Source organism: Eleutherodactylus coqui, chromosome 5 (genome assembly GCF_035609145.1).
Source record: "Eleutherodactylus coqui strain aEleCoq1 chromosome 5, aEleCoq1.hap1, whole genome shotgun sequence".
Lineage (NCBI taxonomy): Eukaryota > Metazoa > Chordata > Amphibia > Anura > Eleutherodactylidae > Eleutherodactylus > Eleutherodactylus coqui.
In genome coordinates this window covers 89,890,768-89,910,948 of record NC_089841.1, presented here as the reverse complement: position 1 = coordinate 89,910,948, position 20,181 = coordinate 89,890,768, and the positions used below count along the sequence as shown (strand labels likewise).

Here is a 20,181-nt window from a genome sequence, read left to right as displayed (position 1 = left end):
GAATTCCTGACGCCGGCGGCACGTCGCCGGCACGTCGTCGACGTGCCGCGCGCATGCGCCGGGCACATCCGCCGAGCCGAAGCAAGGGAGATGCGGCCGTGAGGAAGAGCAGAGCTTCGCGGCCCGCTGCGGGTGAGTAAATGCTTTTAATTCCTATTTTAGGTCTCCCGCGGATCCGGACGGCTTCCATAGGCTTCAATAGAAGCCCGCGGGAGACCCGCATGAAAATGGAGCATGGTCCAGATTTTTTCATGCTCCATTTTTTTTTTTAAATGCCTTTTATTGACGATCCGCGGGTATTTATCTACCCGCGGGTGGTCAATGCATCCCTATGGGATGCGGATCCGCGCGCGGGAGATCCGCTGCGGATTTTAAATCACATTTTGCCCGTGGACATGAGCCCTAAGTCAACTGTATGCAGTAATCTCCCCCTAGTGGTCACTGCAGGCAGCCACAGTTTTAGCATCGTACTCCATGCCTATGCTGGGGATTTGGAGCTCTGCATCAGAAAAACAAAGCCTCAACTGCAAAAAAAACCAAACATTATTTAACACTGAATGTTAGGCCTAGAAACCAACGTGGAAGGAGAAACAGACACTGGAGAAAATAAAGTTTTCTTTTGTGTTCCTTTTTGACTTATTGTTTGGCTTTAGATCTCCTCACTTAGAATGATAGTTCATCCTTTAGGGCAGGGGTCCCCAACTCCAGCCCTCAACGCCTCTCAACAGGTCGTGTTTTCAGGACATCCTATAGTAAGAACACCTGTGGCAATATCTGAGGCGCCGACAATAATTACATCACTTGTGCAATACTGAGGAAATCCAGAAAACGTGACCTGTTGGCAGTCCGAGGACTGGAGTTGGGGAACACTGCCTTAGGGTACATCCACACCTACAGGAAATTTTAACTCTTAGCATGCTGTGCAACTTTTCCACACAGGAATTGACTTGCAGTGTGGATCTTTTTAATTCGGCAACATGTTAATATTTTCAATATAAAGAGGTGAAATCTGCTGCAAAATCAGCACTGACGTACTGTTACTGTGGCTCTGCAGTTTGGGCGCTTTCACATGTTGTGTATTTTAATGCAGATCGGTGCGAAAATCCTCAGCACATTTTGATCTGCACCCAAGGCGTTGTCAAAATCTGCACCATTTAACGCCGATTTTTGTCTGGGCTTTCGGTGCAAATCTGCTTCAGATTTCACTTTTTCAGTGAAAGGGGTAAATTCCGCTGCAGATCTGCAGCAAATTCCGATACAAAATCTGACCCAATTGTGCAGATAATTCGCACCATTTCCATTATTTGTGAACATACCCTTAGGCCCCCCTGTCCACAGCAGTGATATCGAAAGCTCCGGGCCCTGTCCATGAGCAGAGAATCATTGCAATTCTACGCTCGCATGCTGCGAATTGCCTCAATTCTCTGCGGCCAGCCTATCTATCAGATAGGGCTGACCGTCGGAGATTCGGCGGCGGCTCCCGCGGCGGAGATCTGCCGCGGGACTTCACAACGCCCGTGGACAGACAGCCTTAATCAGTAAATTATAGCAAAGAGATGCAAACAGTGTTTCTGCACACAGTTTGCTTTCTTTCAATATATTTATACATTGATTTAATAAGAAAAACACATACGACATCCTGTTGTGTTCATAGAATAGAAGTTCTTCGGCAATTCCTTTTTTACATCTTCCAGACCCTTAGACTGCAACTACAATTGGCGTTTTTTGTTGCATTTTTAGACTGCATTTAAAAAAAAAAGCCCCTCAAACTTCATGCAGTTTTTTTAAAAGAATGCATGTATTGTAAAAAACTGTACAAATTGATAGGGAAAAAAATCAGCTCCCCACCACAAGATTGAATCGGTCCCCATGTGAAAAAGGAGGTAAATGGAAGAAAAAGACTCAATTTAGCAGAGAACCAACAGATCACAAGAAACACAGGACTGCCAAATAAAGCGTAGCTTTTATTGCATCTTCGAAAAGGCAAGGTAATGGGAAGCGGAGGATAAAAAACAGGAACACTAACATGTTTCCAGCCAGATAATCCTTCTCTGAATCCTAGTAAAGCTCCAAAAACAGCAGGTGGTTATTTGAAATGTGAACGCAATCTTATTTACTGATTCATCATTAACATATCAGACATCTTCCTATAGGTACATTTACACACAACGATGATCGTTTAAAATTCACTCAAAAGCTATCTTTTGGGCGATAATCGTTGGACGAAGCGTGCAGGATGGGCACACGTTTACACACATCGCTGAGTTCAGCTTGGCTTAAATTCTGTCATGCCTGATAAGAGGGACCTCATGCTGAGTTCTCCACAGCCTGCGCTGATAAGATTCTTTCAGCAGCTGTCTTGCTGGAGAACAATAGTGATGTATTTAGAGAACAGACCACCTGCTGTTCTCTAAATACATGCAAATGAAGCTAGTTAGCTACTAATGAGCTGATTAGCACATTAGTACATAATGCAAAAGGATCGCTCAAAACTGTCATTTTATTCGGATTTTAAACGATCATCTGTGTGTAAATGGACCCTTAGTGAGACTGGATAAAACACAGAGGGACTGATTTTGTTCTTTTGATTAGTCACAGAAGCTGTAGCAAATCCTACTGATGCCGTCTATGATAAATATCAGATGTTCACTTTAAAATATTATTTTGTACCGGGTTTCTCCAAAAATTTCGAGTCTGTCTTATATTAATTTTTGCCCCAAAAGATGCATGGTGTCTTATTTTCGTGGGGGGGGAGGCTAATACTCACCTGGTCCACGGCGTCCTGATGCCTCGCGATTGTCTCCCTCGGCGCTGCGGCAAGCTGCAGTGTCCTCCATGCTGATAGATCAGTGTCTTCCTGGTAAACGGGGCTTTGAATGAGCCGCCTTAAGCAAAGAGCGCTGTAATTGGGTCGAGTACCAGCCAATCACAGCCGGCGCTTGATGAGCCAATCGCAGCCATTCAGTGATGTCATTCACAGCGCTCGCTTTCCTGAAGACGGGGTATTCAAATCCCCATCGCCAGAAAGAAACTGAAATGTCCACGCAAAGGACACTGTGGCAATCGCGAGGCCTCGGGACGCCGCGGACCAGGCCAGGTGAGTATTGAGATATAGATAGATATATTAGAGAGAGGCGGAGAATAATTTTTTGTTCAATGTATGTTAGCTAAGGCTTATACTTCAAGCCCCCCAGAAAACCGGGGTAAGGCTTATTAGCAGGGTAGGTCTTATTATCGGGGGAAAACGGTACTTGAGCTCACCTATCAGCCATAATATTACATCACTGGCAGGTGAACTAAATGACATTGATTATCTGGCACCTGGCGTGGGGTGGGATGTATTGGGCAACAGATATATAGTAACTTCTTGAGGTTATTGTATTAGAAACTGGGCAAAAGTAAGAATCTGAGCTACTTTGACAAAGGCCAGTTATAATGAGTAAATGACCATCTCCAAAACAGCAGGTCTTGTGGGGTGTTTTCGGTATACAAGGGTTAATGCCTATCAAAGGACAAGGAAGGACCACTGGTGAGCCAGAAGCTGGATCATCGGTGCCCAAGGCTCAATGATACGAATTTTGAGTGGAGTTTGGGCCGATCCCACAGAAGAACTACTTTTAGTACAAATCTTTGCGGTCTCGTGGCGTCCATGACTCAATGAATCTGAGCTGTTTTGACATCTAGAGAAGGACCTACATGATATATAGGTGGATTTTAGGTTCTGACTGATCAATGTATGTAGCAGTTATTTATAATGTTGCTTTCATATACGTGATACATTGTTTTTTATGTGCACATACAGGAGGATCTCCTGAACCATTTAGATGCCCAAAGCCAAACTGAATTGCTTTTGCTGCATGAAGAAAGGAATGAGGAGGCAAGTATGTTAGGTACACCCATTGAAGAGCTTCTACTGTAGAGAAACCTCACAAAAAGGTAGATGCCATTGAAATCCTGTCATAGGTTCCAAGATACTTTCAGGCAAATTGGACTTTATTAGCTTTCCTCAGTTTCCAAATGCAATTTTTAGCTTCATGTCACCGGTTCAAAGGTTTGGTATTTTTTGGGGAAACCCTGTTCAATGATTTGTGAAGTTGGAGTCTACAAAGGACCTCTTTAAAATCCATATCACTGGATGCACTGAACCCAATCCATGTGAAGGAGAATGACGCTAAATAACCTCCTTTCCAGCAACAGTATCAGACACTGTATTAATCAAAGGTAGATTGTGTGTTGTTTACTCCAATCAAGGATCCAGTGGATTGCAGTAACATTACAGTGAAGCAACATTTCTTTGACGAGGCGGCCATGATTAGGTGATTGCCATTACTTAACATTACAAAATATCATCCTGTGTCTCTTGAACGTCTGGTAAGGTACACCTGGGATTTTGGTCCGATGTCTCATGCACTCTTTCTCTTCAAGACTATTGTATTGCCGTGGACAAAGAGCTTTTTCCATGCTGTTCAACAAATACATATAGCTGCTCATGCAACTGACTACATATTGTATATAACGAGCAGTTAGTCATTTTACTAATTCTTATATTTTTGCATTTTTATTATTTGACGGCTTTTTATTTTATTTTTTTTTTGTCTTAATTATTTTATGCAATATTGTTTTGACTTCCTTACTGGGTTTCCTAAGGAAAATGCAAAATTTATATTTATACATCAATCTTTAAGGAAAAAAAAAAAATCTAGTATTATGTACTGTGCATATTTTCTCTAATCTGGATGTTTGGCATTTAGCGTGTGATGGCCATTATTTCCTTTCTAATTAGGGAGAACTTCCCCCTAACTATTTATGACCAACGAGCTACCTAAATTCCCCAGCAGTCAAGTGTATTAAAGGATTTAGGGTAAGCTTTCAGTTTCGCTGCTCCGCTTACTACTTGCGTCACAGAAAGTATATTTTGCTTAGTTTTGATAAAGCCAAAAAATAATGTTTGCTTGATAGATTATAGCTATTTTCTTTATAAATTAAACCGAAATAAACAATTTCCGATGTTCAGGCATGAGGCTCATGTGAAGCTTTAGCATCGAAGTTTACTAATAGTACACAGCATGCACCGTTCTACCCGTTTAGTAAAGTGCTTTTCTACATATGTCAATGAATAAGGATTCACGTTTTTATTGTTTCCCCTGGTTCGTTAGGGTCCATTCTGTAAGTTCCACTTTGCACGAAAATAAAGTGGTTTTTGAAGTACTGTCATAAGATAATTGAGATTCCCTCGGTTGGGAAGTATGGAGTGACCCTGGAAATATAATGCATTTTTATCTAGGTTTTCATCAGCGTACTCTTGTTTTCTTTACTGAAAAATGCAAGTTCCATGTAAGTTGATGTCGTTTACCTCACTCTATACACTTGTCTTCTTAGTTAAAGGGCCACTAAAGTTTGTTTTGTTTTTTTTAATATATATTTGCAGTAGGCTTTAATTTTGTCTGATTGGCCTCGGCTTGTGCATTGGATTTTATCAATTTTGCTACAGGCAGATGATCTGATAGGAACATTTGTTTGCCCATTCATCTCCTGTGTAAAGTTGTGATGATTAGCCAATTAACAAGTGAATGCTGGTTTATCAGCTAATTGCATCTTTTGTACAACTGAAAAGATTGTTCGTAGCACCTCTGCCTGTATAAACAGGGGTTGTGCTGCTGGCAATGATAAAACTGTATGGAGTATGAATGATTATATGTATGATCGTTCATCCTCCATATATTCTGAATTGGCCTGTCTGAAAGCCAGTTAAAGGGGTTGCCTGAGTTATTGGTGGCAGTGGGAGGATACAGTGAACATAAAAAACCATCCTTACCTCCTGCTGCATGATGCTTACCCACCACCGCTCACTGCTGCTTAGGTATTCCGCTTACAAGCGCTGCGCTGATCATATGGGTTGTTTCCCTATATGACCACTGCAGTCAGCAAAAGGCGTGTCAGGAATGTCACTGATGGTGTCCGATTAAATCTGCCGAGGGCTTCTACAAGAGAAGACCACCTGACAGGTTTATGGGACATCACTGGGCTGTCACCTGTCAGATGCTGCGGCACAGTCTGACACCGTTATGAGTATATTTATTTTATATCATTTTGGGCACAGAAAGCCAAAATCTATATAAAATAACTTGGAAAACACCTTTAAACAAGCATTGTTCTTGATGATCATTCTGGTCCACATCAAGCCTATTAAAAGAGCCCTTGGGCTGCTTTGTGTCTCACTAGGAGGTAGATTTCTGCAGCAGAAACCTTCCCCTTTTCCTTGGTCTGTAGTACGAGCCCTATCTTCTTTAGTTGAGGCTCTTACACTCAGCCAGTCCCTGGTTAATGAATGGCTTAGTACCTCTACTTAGTGCCCCTTTTAAGCAGTTAATCACTGTTTTTAAAGTGGTTATCCCAAAACTGACTGTCCCCTAGCGACAACATAGGTGATGAAAGTCTAATCTATTGAGGACTCGCCACTGAGACCACCACCAATCATAATAATGGGAGTCCCATGTCCCGCTCTCCTTCTTGCTGCGAGTCCATTGCACCCCCTACATTGCCGTATAGATTGAATGGAGCGACATGAACATGCGCAGCCGCTCCTCCAATTAATATTATTGGGAAGACAGAAAAGGCAGAGTACAAGCGCTCAGCTATCCCTGCACTCCCATTGCAGATGCATGGAAAGGCTCCGCATATGCTTGGCCACCGCTCTATTCCATCTCCTACCCACTCACCCTTTAAGAGTTACATGGGCTGATATATATTTGATACTGATTGTTATGTTTGCTGTATTTTTTTTGGGGGGGGGGGGGGGTTACTCCATTGGTGTCCATTACCTACTGGGTAGAAAGACTGAGTACAACGATGTTGTTTTTCTTTCTCCCCATATCTTTGTTAAATGTGTACAGATTTTTTTTTTACTTGCCACTCAGTTGTAGAATGTGATTAAAATTATCAACTATGCAAGCAATTATTTTACAATCTCCTAACGCTAACTGAGCACTGTGTAAGCTGGGGGAACTGTGAGTCTAGGGACCTTCAGTACTAATATCAATTCACTAATTTTGCACTTTTTTTTTTTTAGTTTAAGTTAACATGGGACTCAGTTTTCATATTAGCCACTTTTTGTGTTTGGACGCATTGAAATACAAGTTGATTATTCTCCAGGCACCGTGTACAAGCATAGATTTACAGCTTATATGTAGGAATGATATGCATGAAAAGTTGAATAGTAGATTTTAAACCTTGCATTACCCATTATTGTTCTGAGGTCTCTTCTGCATTATCCTCCAGAGCTGCTTTCATGATTCTGCTGCTTGTTATTGAAGATGGTCAAGCACTTTGTCAGCAGACCTTTCCCTGAGCTACTATAATGCAATTAGAAAGCCGGGGTTTTTTTTTTTTTTCTTTTGTCCAAGATCCGATTACTGTACAGTCAATAAGTAGAATAAGTTCCCTATACAGAGTTTTTAGCCCAACAGGGAATGCTGGGATATTGCAGCTCTGACTATAATACGGATTGTTACTCAGATTAAATACAAGGCAAGTAACGTCACGTAGATTGAGCCTAAAGGTAAACTGTAAAATGGGGTTAAAAGTTGGAACATACCTTAAAGTCCTGGGTGGGTTATCAAGGCTGGGCTCACACGAACGGGTGTTATTCTGCAAGCAAACATCCACAGTGGAAGACCTGTGTATGATTGAGTAAGCAAATTGCGTATGCGTGCAGTTCACCGTACGGATGTACATTTAGGGAATGTGTATTGCCCATGCGGAAGAACGAACGCAAGCTGGGAATGACATCAGAAAGTTGCCCAACCCCCTGGAAACGCCCTTCTATTGCTCAAAACACGACATTCTCTTGTGCTGTCGTAGTGAGATGTTTTGAGAGCCATGCCTTCAGAACGGGATCCTGCTCTCTGGGCTTTGCTGGTTTTATAATACTTTTTTTGGAAGTAGTATAAACCACTTTAAAAAAAACAAAAACAAACACTTATTGTGGAGGAAGAGCCCAGAAGAATAAGCGGAGGTTGCAGGCTGCAGTCTGGATAGTGTGTTGCTCCTCAGACTCTGACCTGCATTGTCTGCCCACAAATACCATCTGTTATCAGTTCTCCTAGCAACTTGCGTACAAATCTGCATCCATACGCAATGTAATTGCCTGTGCATTGTGCATCGAACGCATCCACAGAGATGAATGGAATCCGGGGTAAAATAGAGCATGCTGAGATTTTTCTTCTGCTCGCGGAATCTGCAAATGTGAGCGAACCCGCAAAAGCCAATGCATTTCAATGTCCGCGTATTACCACCTATCATACGTGCAGGTAGCGATTGCAGAATCCGCAATTCAAATCCGTTCATGTGAGATCAGCCTAATATGGATTCTTTACCATTTTATTAAAGAAAGCAAAATATCTACTCTTTTTGGTACTCTTGCAAACTTGAAACCTGTGTTAGGGATCCTTCACACGTGCTGAATATTTCTGCAAGACGCCCCTAAAGACATAGAAAATTCTGCTGTATACATGCGGGTTGTGGAGCCTAAGCTCTGTCCTTGGGTGTGTCTCGCGGAGATATTCCACATGTGTGAAGGTCCCTGGAGTCATTAGAAGTTATTGGCCACTTGGTTGATTCTGTTCCTATTACAACATTTCCTGCTCTTGAGCTCCGTGTTATCCCGGGGACTCTGAGGTTACTGGCTACAAATCACATCCTTGTTTTCATACTTGTGCTTGAAAATACTAAATGGGTTTTAATTCTTTGCTTTGAGGCCCAGTGTGGCTGTAATAACACAGCAGTCTGAGCATGGGGAGGGGATGCGTAATAAGGTGGAAGCACAGGAGCTCTGTAACTACCCTTCTTTTTTTTTTTTTTTAATATAGGGGTTTTCGGACTAATCAAACTTATTTATAAATGTTTTATATGCATTAAGATCTGTTAATTACTAATGTAGTAACCGTTGCTGGAATGCCTCTATAAGCCGGTCTCCTATGACCATGTTGCTGATGTTCTGCTCCTGCTTGTGTGGAGCACTTTGAACACGTGGTTATCTCCTATCTGCCCTTCGTTGACATCACACGTCAAGGCCTCTTTGGCCGGTTTCACATATGTGTCGGAGGTTACATTGTAGATCCGGCTGAAAATACCAGAAGAAAAAGCGCTGCATGCATCCAAAAGCTGGGCGGAAAGCAGACGGACCCCATTATAGTAAATGGGGTCCATCCAGCGCTGTTTGGTTCCGTCCTGCGAGAACCGTTCAGCCACAAGGATTCCCCGAGTGAAGCAGGAAAGCGAAATCCCCAATGCATATATGAAACCACTCTTATTTCCTATCTCTGGCACCTCTACATGCCTCCCTGTGCCTGGGGATAATGTTTTACATGCTGGGCAGTAGTAAGTAGGGGAGCAGCAGGTCTGTGTTGTGTATGAAGACGGTGAGTAATTACAGCACTACTTTATGCCTTCTAGTAGAAGAGCATGCAGGCAGCAGTCATTCTAGGCAAGTGGGATCATGTCTGTAGTAAACTGCAGTTCTATAGGCTACTCCTGCCCTCAGCAAGCACTGGCAGCATCAAAGCAAAGGTGCTCTGCAGGGCTGTATGATGGAAGACCAATCAGAAATGTGTACAAGGCTATAAAGTGCCCGGACACCTCTGCAACTAACTTACTCAGATGCACCTAGATTCAAATGTGAAGCAACTTGTGAAATGTTTTTTAACCCCCCCCCCCCCCCACACACTATTGTGTATAGAGCTCCCAGATGTTACTACAGTTAGTTTATGATTTGTATGTTGTCTCAACCTGCAATCATTAACTACTTTCCTGCTTTTTGCTAACCTCCTACTGAGCATTATAGAGGAATCTGTGGTCAGCACGGATTAGTATTCACCCACAGCCATATCTGCGAGGGAGAGGGGGCCACAGACTAGAAAGAAGTGCAAGAGCAGTCCAGGCATGCATTACAAGGAAAACCTGTTTGAAGTCTCACAACTAGTATGTCAGAGAATGCCACTTCTCTCTTGTTTCAAGGTTTGCAATCGGGCAACAACATAGTGCAACGTAAAGGCTATGAGCGCCTGAAGGCTTCCCTCACAGACTTTTTTTTTTTTTTTTTTCCTAGCATTTTCAATGGAGCCTCTCACACAACCTCAGACAGCCACTCGAACGCGGTGCTTTCCAGCGTCACGATTTTCAAGTGGAGTCTGTTCTACTTTGGACGTTTAGCGCACCTCATCAATAATGAGGTATGCTAAACTCCGCTGTTGGCTGCAGCTCCCTGCGGCCGAAAACAAAAGTAAGATCGTGGTGCTTTCAGCAATGCCTATGTGAGGGAGGCCTGTATATGAAAATTTTATTTTCACATGTCAGTGGTTACCTTGAATCAAAAATGTTGCACTAAGTTTCATGCTAAAATGATTCATTCATTTTCAGATCCACTGAGATGCAGTTTGTAACCTGCTGCTAGTTTCATACACTTTTAATTCAGACTTGTTGCTCCCAGTAATAAACGCTGAATTCGAGGTCTGTGTTTCCAGGATGGCTTAACTAGCTGTCAAGTATCAGCATAGTTAATTCCTGTACTGATTTCCTTTTCTGATACAGCCCCTCTGTGGTCTCCTCACCCCTGTAATGACTTGGTGATGGTGAGGAGTGTGTGATTCCCCCATCCCTTGCATATTTGGTAGTAGGTGCTCTCTCACCAAACAGATAGATATAGAACCATTGTGTGATTCACCCCCCAGCCTTGCAGACTGTTGTGTAGTGTCCTCTGGATTTATAGCCTGTGTGATCTGCCCTCCCTGAAAGCTTGGATGTTTTGTTATTTATAACATGCTATTTAGTTATGATTTGCTATTTAGAACATCCACCTTTTTCCTGTTGGTATCTCTAACATTGAGAGAAGAGAGGGGGAGATCAGGCAGAAACCGTGCTCTATAGGGTCTATGTTGGATTCAGCAGGACAGCTATCCATGTGAAGGAGTTACAGACTCTCCAGCAGCAAAACAGTAGAACGTTTTTAATGAAGAGTATTTAGAAAGTTGCTTAATTCTGGATTTAGGAAGCAAATGAACATGAAATAAATTTTAGTGCAAAGGTCTTCATTGCCTTTTAAAGGGGCATTTCAGGGACTATAAAAACGCATCCAGAGTAGTGAAGTTAAAAAATAAAAAAAACCAGCCACTTCTCGCTAAGTTCCAAGGAGTGGTCATGTGGTATTGCCGCCCGTCGATGTTGGTGACTTAATCGCTGAGGGACTTGCTGTCTGCTCATTATAATAACTAAGCCAGCCCAATTTCTATCTCTGCATCGGCCGTGCTGGACAGAGGAGCTGTCTTGGTTATTATTATGAGCCTCGGCAATACCATGTGACCATTCATCGGATCACAGCTGGAAGTGGCTGTTCCAGCTCCACTACTCTGGATGAGTTTTTACAGTCCCTGGGTAACTCCTTTTAATCTTCTCCGGGTACACAGATATAGCGGTTTGTTTTCCATAAGGGGCACTTCAGTTTTACAGTCACCACCACATTAAAGGGGTTGTCCCGTGGCAGCAAGTGGGGTTATACACTTCTGTATGGCCATATTAATGCACTTTGTAATATACATCGTGCATTAAATATGAGCCATACAGAAGTTATTCACTTACCTGCTCCGTTGCTAGCGTCCCCGTCGCCATGGTGCCGTCTAATTTCAGCGTTTAATCGCCTGATTAGACGCGCTTGCGCAGATGGGTCTTTTCCCTTCGGCTCGGTCCGGCAGCAGCGGCGTTCTGGCTCCGCCCCCTTGTACGCGTCATCGCGTAGCTCCGCCCTATCACATGTGCCAATTCCAGCCTCCTAATTGGCTGGAATCGGCACATGTGACGGGGCGGAGCCAGAACGCCGCTGCTGCCGGACCGAGCCGAAGGGAAAAGACCCATCTGCGCAAGCGCGTCTAATCAGGCGATTAGACGCTGAAATTAGACGGCACCATGGCGACGGGGACGCTAGCAACGGAGCAGGTAAGTGAATAACTTCTGTATGGCTCATATTTAATGCACGATGTACATTACAAAGTGCATTAATATGGCCATACAGAAGTGCATACCCCCACTTGCTGCCGCGGGACAACCCCTTTAACTACAGTTTTAACCTGCTTTGTGGGAAACAAGTGCTCATCCTTGGCAGGGCAAACTTCTGATGAAAGGCAGCCCTACTCAGTACGTTCCGGTGAGATTTACTTTAGGTTCTTAATTGATGTTTAGCATTTTGCACATAATATATATTTAGAAGTACTTTATGGAATATTTGTGCCTTTTTGCAATACCTGCAGGTTCCTGTATGTATGTTCCCCAGTGATATAATTTATCTAAACCCTGCTTTGTATGAGAGGTGACGGCTTTTTAATCTTAAATATATAATAATATTGTGAGTACTCTAAAATGTAGTGTATGTGCTTTTCTGTGTAATAGCAGGAGAAAAAAATGTAATCGTCCACCAAATATTTGTTTCCTCCTTTTTTTCTTTTTTTTCTTTCTTTTCTTTGATGTTTTTTTTTCTAGTTCATCTAAAAAAAAAAAAACGTACCAACATCTAACAAAGTAAAAAATATAAAGCTGTATTCATAGACAGGTCTGATTTTTAGGTGGGGCCACCAAAATGTACCATCGGAAAGACAAGATCCTAATGTGGCTTTCCCATTTTAGCAGCTTGGTATTATAGCTCTATCATGTAATATTCAGCATGATTGTATTTGGTTTTAAAGGCGCCAGTAGTAATAGATATTTATTGGCGGATCCCACAATCATTAGGGTGGATAAGAATGGTTGAAATCATGTCCCCCACAAGATGAGCAGCGCCCGATTTTATCCCAGCTTTATAGAATCAACATGCGGTTTCAGTATCAAACGGGGGGAAAAAAGGTTCATATACCCCAATATATAGCAAAAGATGATCATTTATTGTACATCATAATATGTGCATCAACAACACAGTACAAACCGTCTCCTCAAAAGGAGAAAACTGGTAAAGACCATCTGTATAAACATTGGGGAATATTAACTTTTGTTTCTTCTTCTTTTCTTTGTAGATTTGGGGTGCTTTTCAAAATGTTTGTTTGTTCTGTTTTATTTTGGTTGTTTGTTTATATTATTTTTTTGCTTTTAGGTTATGTGTAGTTTTAGGCCTCATGTCCACGGCGAAATTTGGGCCTGCATGGATTCTCCCTGCAGAATCCTGCAGCGGGTCCCTCCTGCCCCGCAGACATGAGGCCTCAAAATCGATTATTCTTACCTATCCGCACGCTGCGGATCTTCTTTCTTCGGCCCGGCCGATGTGCTCTGCACGCTGGCAGCGTACCCCGCGCATGTTTTATTTTTAACTCCTGCTCTCCCGCAGCACAGCACAAATACAGCTGCGGGTGTGCTGTGGGACCGGATGGCTCCCATAGGCTTCAATGGAAGCTGCGGGAGACCCGCACAAAATGGAGCATCCTGCCGTTTTTTTCCTGCATGCGCGATCCGTGCGTCAGGGAAAAATGACATCCGCAGGTATTTAATTATCTGCGGGTGTTCAATGATTCCCTATGGGCGCTGATCACGCGTGCGGGAGACCTGCGCGGCTTTGCTAATTCTATTTTGCCTGTGGACATTGGGCCTTTAAGCGATCTTCCAGTCCTGGACAAATAAAGATGGCTGCACCGCTCTAATGATTCCTCATGCACACTAAGCATTAGAATGTATCAGTAGTCTTAAGATGCCTGCATGCTGCTCTGACTGGCCAGTACAGCTCACATGGGCAGCAGTGGCCATTCAAAGCTGTACATATTGTCTTAGATTACTGATACATACTAATGCACAGGTAGTCAAAGAACCCATGCAGCTAACTTTGCTTGTCCGTGACTGGAGGGTCACTTTAACAAAGATGGAGTATGGTATTGGGGTAATTGGCCATCTTAGCTGTTGGTGAAATGTTCTCATGCCCAACAAATATTGTATTTCTGCAGGTACTTTAATGATGGATAAATACAGTCATTCTGTCCTATCTTGCATTTGGAAAGGGATTATCACAATGAGACGGACCCTTAAAATTAGAAGTGCCCACAAAATTGGCACTGGAGTTAGAGGACCTGATATCTGTTTTAGGATTTAATTGCTGTCCATGTAAAATAACGATTCTGAAGTAGCTTTTCTGGGTGCTTTATATTGACCAGTTCCTTAACTATTTCTTCCAGAAATTAATGAAATTGACGACGGGGTGTCCCACTCTGACATTGGCCAATCAGGGCTAAGCGTTTGACTGTGCAGGCACACACCTCTTTGACAATGGTAAACCCAGTTGTCACTTTAAATGGCTTTCCTATTGGCTAAAATTGCTCCACATCCACTCTGTACTTCCTGGTTGCTGTGGACCGGGCCATGTGACTGCTGGAGCCCATCACTGGCTGTAGAAGGTCACTACTGTGGTCTATTATTGGCTGCAGCAGTCACATGTCCTGGTCTACCACAACCAGGAAGTACAGAGTCGCTGTGGACCAGTTTTAAGTAATGGGAAAACCCCTTTAATCACTAATTTCTTGGAGGAACAACGAAGGAACAGTACAACAAAGAGACCTAGGAAAAATGCTATTTAAAGGGCAACAGAAGTAATATTTGCTAAAACAGGTCAGTCCAGAAAGAAAACAGCCATTTTAACTTGTACTAGTCAGATGTATCTTACAAATAAGCATTTTTTTTTGTTTCATTGACTCTAATTACAGGGCTTTATAAATTGTAAGTATCCGCCACAGACAGATCCACTGTAAAATCTGCAAGGCTTATGACAATATGGTGCAGAATTGTTGCGGATTTGTATAGTAGATTTTTCTCTGCATGTGAAAGTGCCCTAATACGTAACCATTAGCCATTGCAGCTGGTATAAGTGTACTAGTCTCTATAATGCCTCTTAAAGGAGCTATCCGATTTCTGAAAAAGTTACAAAAGTGTTTAAAAAAAAAACAACCAAAACCCTACTCGTCTCAGTCCAGCTCTGGTGGTCCCTGCGGATTTTGTTTACAAACTGCCAGCGCTGTGTGACCACTACAGCTAATCGGCGTTGGCAGCAATTATGTGCTGCACTTATGGCATCAGTAAGCGCAGTACATAACTGCTGAGGCCAGTGATGCCTCACTGATGATGTGCTCTATCGGCACTTGACCACTGCAGCCAAAGACCTGCAGGGGATTGAAGGGGTGAGGAGTTTTTGGTATTTCCAAACTTTTGTCAGTCCTCATTTTCTTTTCAGAAAGCGGCTAACTCCATTAATTGTAACGGATAACAGCAATAGTCTTTTTAGAAGTGTTTTTTTTTTTTTGTGATGGCACGCCTTACCCCATTACTGTAAAACTGTTAGAACAGCTAGGTCAAACTTGTGTTTTGGGAATAAATGATCGGTTCAAAAGAGAAGCTCATCTTTTGATGATGTAGAGCTGTTCTTTAATTCATGTCCTAATACAACTGCATTCGCTAGAAAAAAAGGTGATTAACTTGTCACCCACTTTTCCAGCCCTACATGAAAGAGTTTTACTTAATCAGAAGCTCCCTTCCCTGCTCATCTATTCATGAACACGGAGGATATGGAACGTTGAGTCACAAGTCTTTCATTTTACATTAGGCTCCCACACAAACTGGGGCTTTCTTTTTAAGGCTTTGATTTATTATATTACTACTATTATCTAGCATTTGATGTGCAGTGCTTTCCCATTTTTGGGGAGGGGGAGAGAGATTCCTGCTTTCCTTTTTGCAAGGATCTGTTTCTGAAGCTAAAGATATATGGCCACCACACGGAGACTCTAGAGTCATCTGAATGCGATCTAAATGTGACGTATGATTATGTTGGGGGGGGGCGAAGGCACTCTTTGGCTGAATTTCACTTTTGTGTCAGCTCTGTCCGATTTCATTTCCATGCCTCCTAGTCTAACAGACCAATTTTCCATCTCGTAATGCACTTTCTATTTGTAATGTAGTAGATATTGACATTCGGTTATTTGGATGCTCTCCACCCGTCGGCATCCAAACCGAACCCATAGAGGCTGCTATGTTGATGTGGGATAGTAAATACTGTCAGGGTTTCCAAATGTGCCCCTGACATTGGCTTTCATGCTCTGAATTTCCATGTACGCTATACTACAAAGGTGGGGTACGCTTGGCGCTCGCTTACCTTAAATGTATCTGTAAAAGACTACGGAGCCCCTTTTATAATGCCCTAATGGCTTAGAATTATTGTATATAGTTTTTATGGATTTAGCTAATTATTTTTAAGATTTTATGCTTTGTGATCATATTCTGAATGTCGTTTTTAACCCCTTAGGTGGAAATGAGTCGCAGCACTTTAAGTAAAGCACTATACAATGAAATGTAGAAATTTCTGTATAACTTTTACAGTTGACTTGTGCTGTCCAATATAAAACCGTAATGAAGAATACTACACGATTTGTGTTCAAGCGAATCCCCTTCTGATAATGCCAGACCTGTAGCATCTTGTGTCTTTCCTATTTAATAAGAGGCTGTGTATTTAACCCTTTTCAATCCAATTTTGGATTCAGGGTTTCCTAAAAGGCTTTCTCTTTTTGACGTTATACAACGATGCCATCTGCTGGCTAAAGCCAGTATGTGCGCCAGAGAGGCTCCGACAGCAGAGTGGCTGGCAATAGACGGTAAGAATACCCTATCAGACGTCTTCTGACATTGACGCCTTCCTACATTCTGATTAAAGCTTGTACAGCTCCAGACAGTGGATTGGAAAGGGTTAACCTCTTACAGGTCAATTTTTTTAACAAAAGTAGTAAACTTTAGGCCACTAAAAAAAAGAAAAGTAATGATCCCATTTGGGACGATTGTTAAGAGTGTTAGAGAGGCCCTGCCTGCTCTTACACTGTGTGTTTTAAGGTGGCCATACACATTAGATAGACGTAGGCTGCCAGTTGAACAATTAGTCGCCTGGTAAACTATCATTTTGCAGCCATACACATTTTAATGCAAACTGTCCACTACAGTCGTTCCATCTGGTCATACGTGTTCAGTGACACCAAGTAATGGATGAAAGATCTTTCAGGAAATATTCTGTCGAAAAAAGACCTTTTTGTTTTTGTTTAATTTTCTGCGCACCAGATCTTTCGCCGATCACATAAAAATTCAGATGCAGTCAACTTCTTTCCGAAGGGTGACAGTCTGTCATCCGTTGGCTAAAATGATCGTTCATTGTTACATTTCATCTTGTGAACAATCGTTTTAGTTGAAATAATCCATTGTCATTAATATTAAGGCCCTTTTTGGACTGGTTGAATTTGCAGCCCAATCTACTATGCCCCCATCAACACCCGTCAGGGGTTGAGAATCTGCTTCTAGGGAATACTGACTGCTAATACAATTGTTTGTCCCCAGAGACCGGCTGCACATCTCCCTTTTCACACAGGGAGATCTACAGGCGAGCAAACAATGGCTGATTGTTGGTCCCTTTAATAAAGCCCGACTGTTGGACAAACAAGAATTTAGAGGAACTTTTTGGCCCGTTGATCGGACCTTTTAGTCAAATGTGTATGGGCACCTCTTAGTAATCCTTGCTGGAGCACCTCCTTTTTTTTCCAAGCAAAATGCTCTTCCACTGTTATTTTCCTTGGAAATTTATGAATATATTGATAATTGGGGCTACCATCCCCTTTTTCAAAGTTTTTTTTTTTTTTCCACCTATAGAGTCCGACAGTGTAGGGAAGAACCTTTAACAAGGGAAACGGTTAACATTTAGTTGTCACTTTATTCATATGGTTCCAGGAGGAATAACAGAGTAATGGCACACACAATGATCTTAAAAAAAGATTCTCCAGCGTTATTACATGCAGGGATGTATGGAGCCAGGGGGCTTACTTGGCAATTAAAAAAAATTTTTTTTACTTTTTTTTTTTTAAAGCAACCAGAGTTTAGCAGGACACTCTCTAAAACGAGGCCACCGTACAATTTTTTTGTGTTTTGTTTTTACTAAGTGAAAAATGTTTTTAAAAGTTCTGTCGTTTCCCTCAGCCTGCAAAGGGTTAAGGGCATGGATAGGCAGGTTGAATTGGATGTGATTTTCAGGGTGATCTGACCATGAAAACCACTGACAGGCGCCAGACAGGATAGAACCACCCACATCACTAGCTCTGCTTATGCTGCCTCCTACCTTAGAGCACTAGCTCTTTTTTTTTTTTTTTGGTGTGAGGGGCGGGGCAATACACTACTAGTTCCATGGGGGGGGATGTATTTACCCACAGAACTGACAGTTCCTCTTCTGACAGATTCTTTTTTTTTTTTTTTCTATAGCAGAGATTAAAGGGATTGTCCAGCACTTTTAATATTGATGACCTATCCTCCGGATGGGTCATCAAGAGTTAATCAGTGGGATCTCAAGACACGAATTTCAGTGGGAGCTGTGTCTGCTGTACCAACCCACGTAGCTGCAATATGGACTCTTTCTGCACTAACAGCCGGCCTGATGAACAGGTGATCCAATGGGGACCGCTGCTGATCAACTATTGATGACCTATCCTGAGGTTAGGTCATCACTAGCAAAAGTCCTGGACAACTCCTTTCAATTGCTGCCACTTAGTCCTTTACAAATCCCCTTTTGTTTCTATGCCGTATACCCAACCTTCTCTTGGGCGATGCCAGTTTTTCTTTTCTTGCAACAATATAAAGAGTTGGATGCTTTCTGACATTATTCACACTGGTGTGGCTAGCGCTGCCATTTTATTTATTTTTTTACTTCATAGGAGCCATATTTACTCTCCTCAAGGTTTAGCTGCCCATTTACAGCAATATCGACCAACCCCAATGACTGGGGGATGCTCTAATGTATATGGGGACAGCTCAACATTGTTCTCCTGGCATGTACGCTACTGCTTTTAGGAGTCGGTAGCTTGTTCCATGCCTTCCATTGAAACAATCGTGCATGCTCAGCTGTGCTGAATGTGTATCTTTATGGGGTAAATGGCTACTGTCTACATTGAAACTGCTACCAATTTTAATGATCATCTTGGACTCGTAAAACAGTGATGGCGCTTGGATCACAGTGCTTTTTAAACCTCACTGCTATGAATGCGAGATCTTTACAGTTGGCTGGGCATGCAGCGTGTGCCTACTGTGCCCTCCAGGTCTGGTGCATTTACTTAGTGCCTGCGACCACACAAAAGCGGCCCATCTCTTGAATGCTCTTTAACTACAGTACATCTGCCTATAGATTGGTTTTCATATATTGTAAGCTGCCTCTTCTTCAGTTTTGCATTCAGCTGACGTTTTTTTTTTTTTACGTATGGGAAATCTCCACATGATAATGTAGACGGCTCATGTTATGGCTTTGTGCAATATATGAAGACTGAAGCAACGTTGGCACACTGTGCTCTTTTACAAGACAATATCCCTTTAACAAATGATCGATGCATATTGTATTGTAATCGGTGGCACAGAAATGTCCAGTTCCAACAAATGATCCATTATTCTAAAGTATTTATTAATTGATAAAATGTATCATGTTTTGTTTTTAATAAAACCTTTATATTCTGTATGGCAATACTATGAGATGAAAATATTCAATTTTGAGTTTCTCATTTTGCTTTTTTCTATTTTAGTTCAAGGATTCCTTCATTTTATTCCACCCCCGCCCCTTATTTTTATCATTTGATATTCTGTTTTTAAATCACATTTCTCATATTAAATGTAACTGCATACTCACAGTTTTGGTGCTTAAAACTATTAATTTTGTTTTATTCAATAAAGGTTATTTATTTGAACCAAAATTATTCTGATTGGTTGTTTTTGTGTTTTTTTTTTTTTTTTGGTTTTTTTTTTTTGTTTGTTTTATTTTCTACAACAGTGAGTAAATACTGTACAAAGCATACTTATGATTACCTAAAATAATTGGCTGCAGCAGGAGATTCTTTATCAAACTTGCATATTCTCCCTATGGTACTAATACACAAATGCTGTTGGTGCTTGCGTCATTCAGGGACAAATCACCCAGAGGGCAACACCCAATCCTTCTTCGATTTTTACAAAACTTGACACATTTGTTTGTTACTAGAATGTATATAAAAATCTCAATTTTTGGACCCATCTGATTACAGGGTTAAGAAATGCAATGGTCAATCTTCCAAAGGTCACGGAGCCATAATTTTTGATAATTCATATTTCGGAAACTATTGGGAGAAGAAA

At 41.9% G+C, this 20,181-nt stretch overlaps 1 protein-coding gene across 2 annotated transcripts in view; it reads left to right on the top strand.

Moving 5' to 3' along the window:
* The window catches only part of JMY (junction mediating and regulatory protein, p53 cofactor), a 67,188-nt gene extending 47,428 nt beyond the window's left edge, over positions 1-19,760 (top strand). The window contains exons 11-12 of one of the 2 annotated variants that reach the window (XR_010792807.1): positions 3,803-4,861; positions 19,599-19,760. The gene's annotated coding sequence lies outside the window, so the exon portion shown is untranslated. Of the gene's footprint in view, positions 1-3,802; positions 5,289-19,598 lie in introns of those variants that run through there. The other variant, XM_066602836.1, reaches the window with a different exon arrangement.
* The last annotated feature ends 421 nt before the right edge of the window (positions 19,761-20,181 follow it).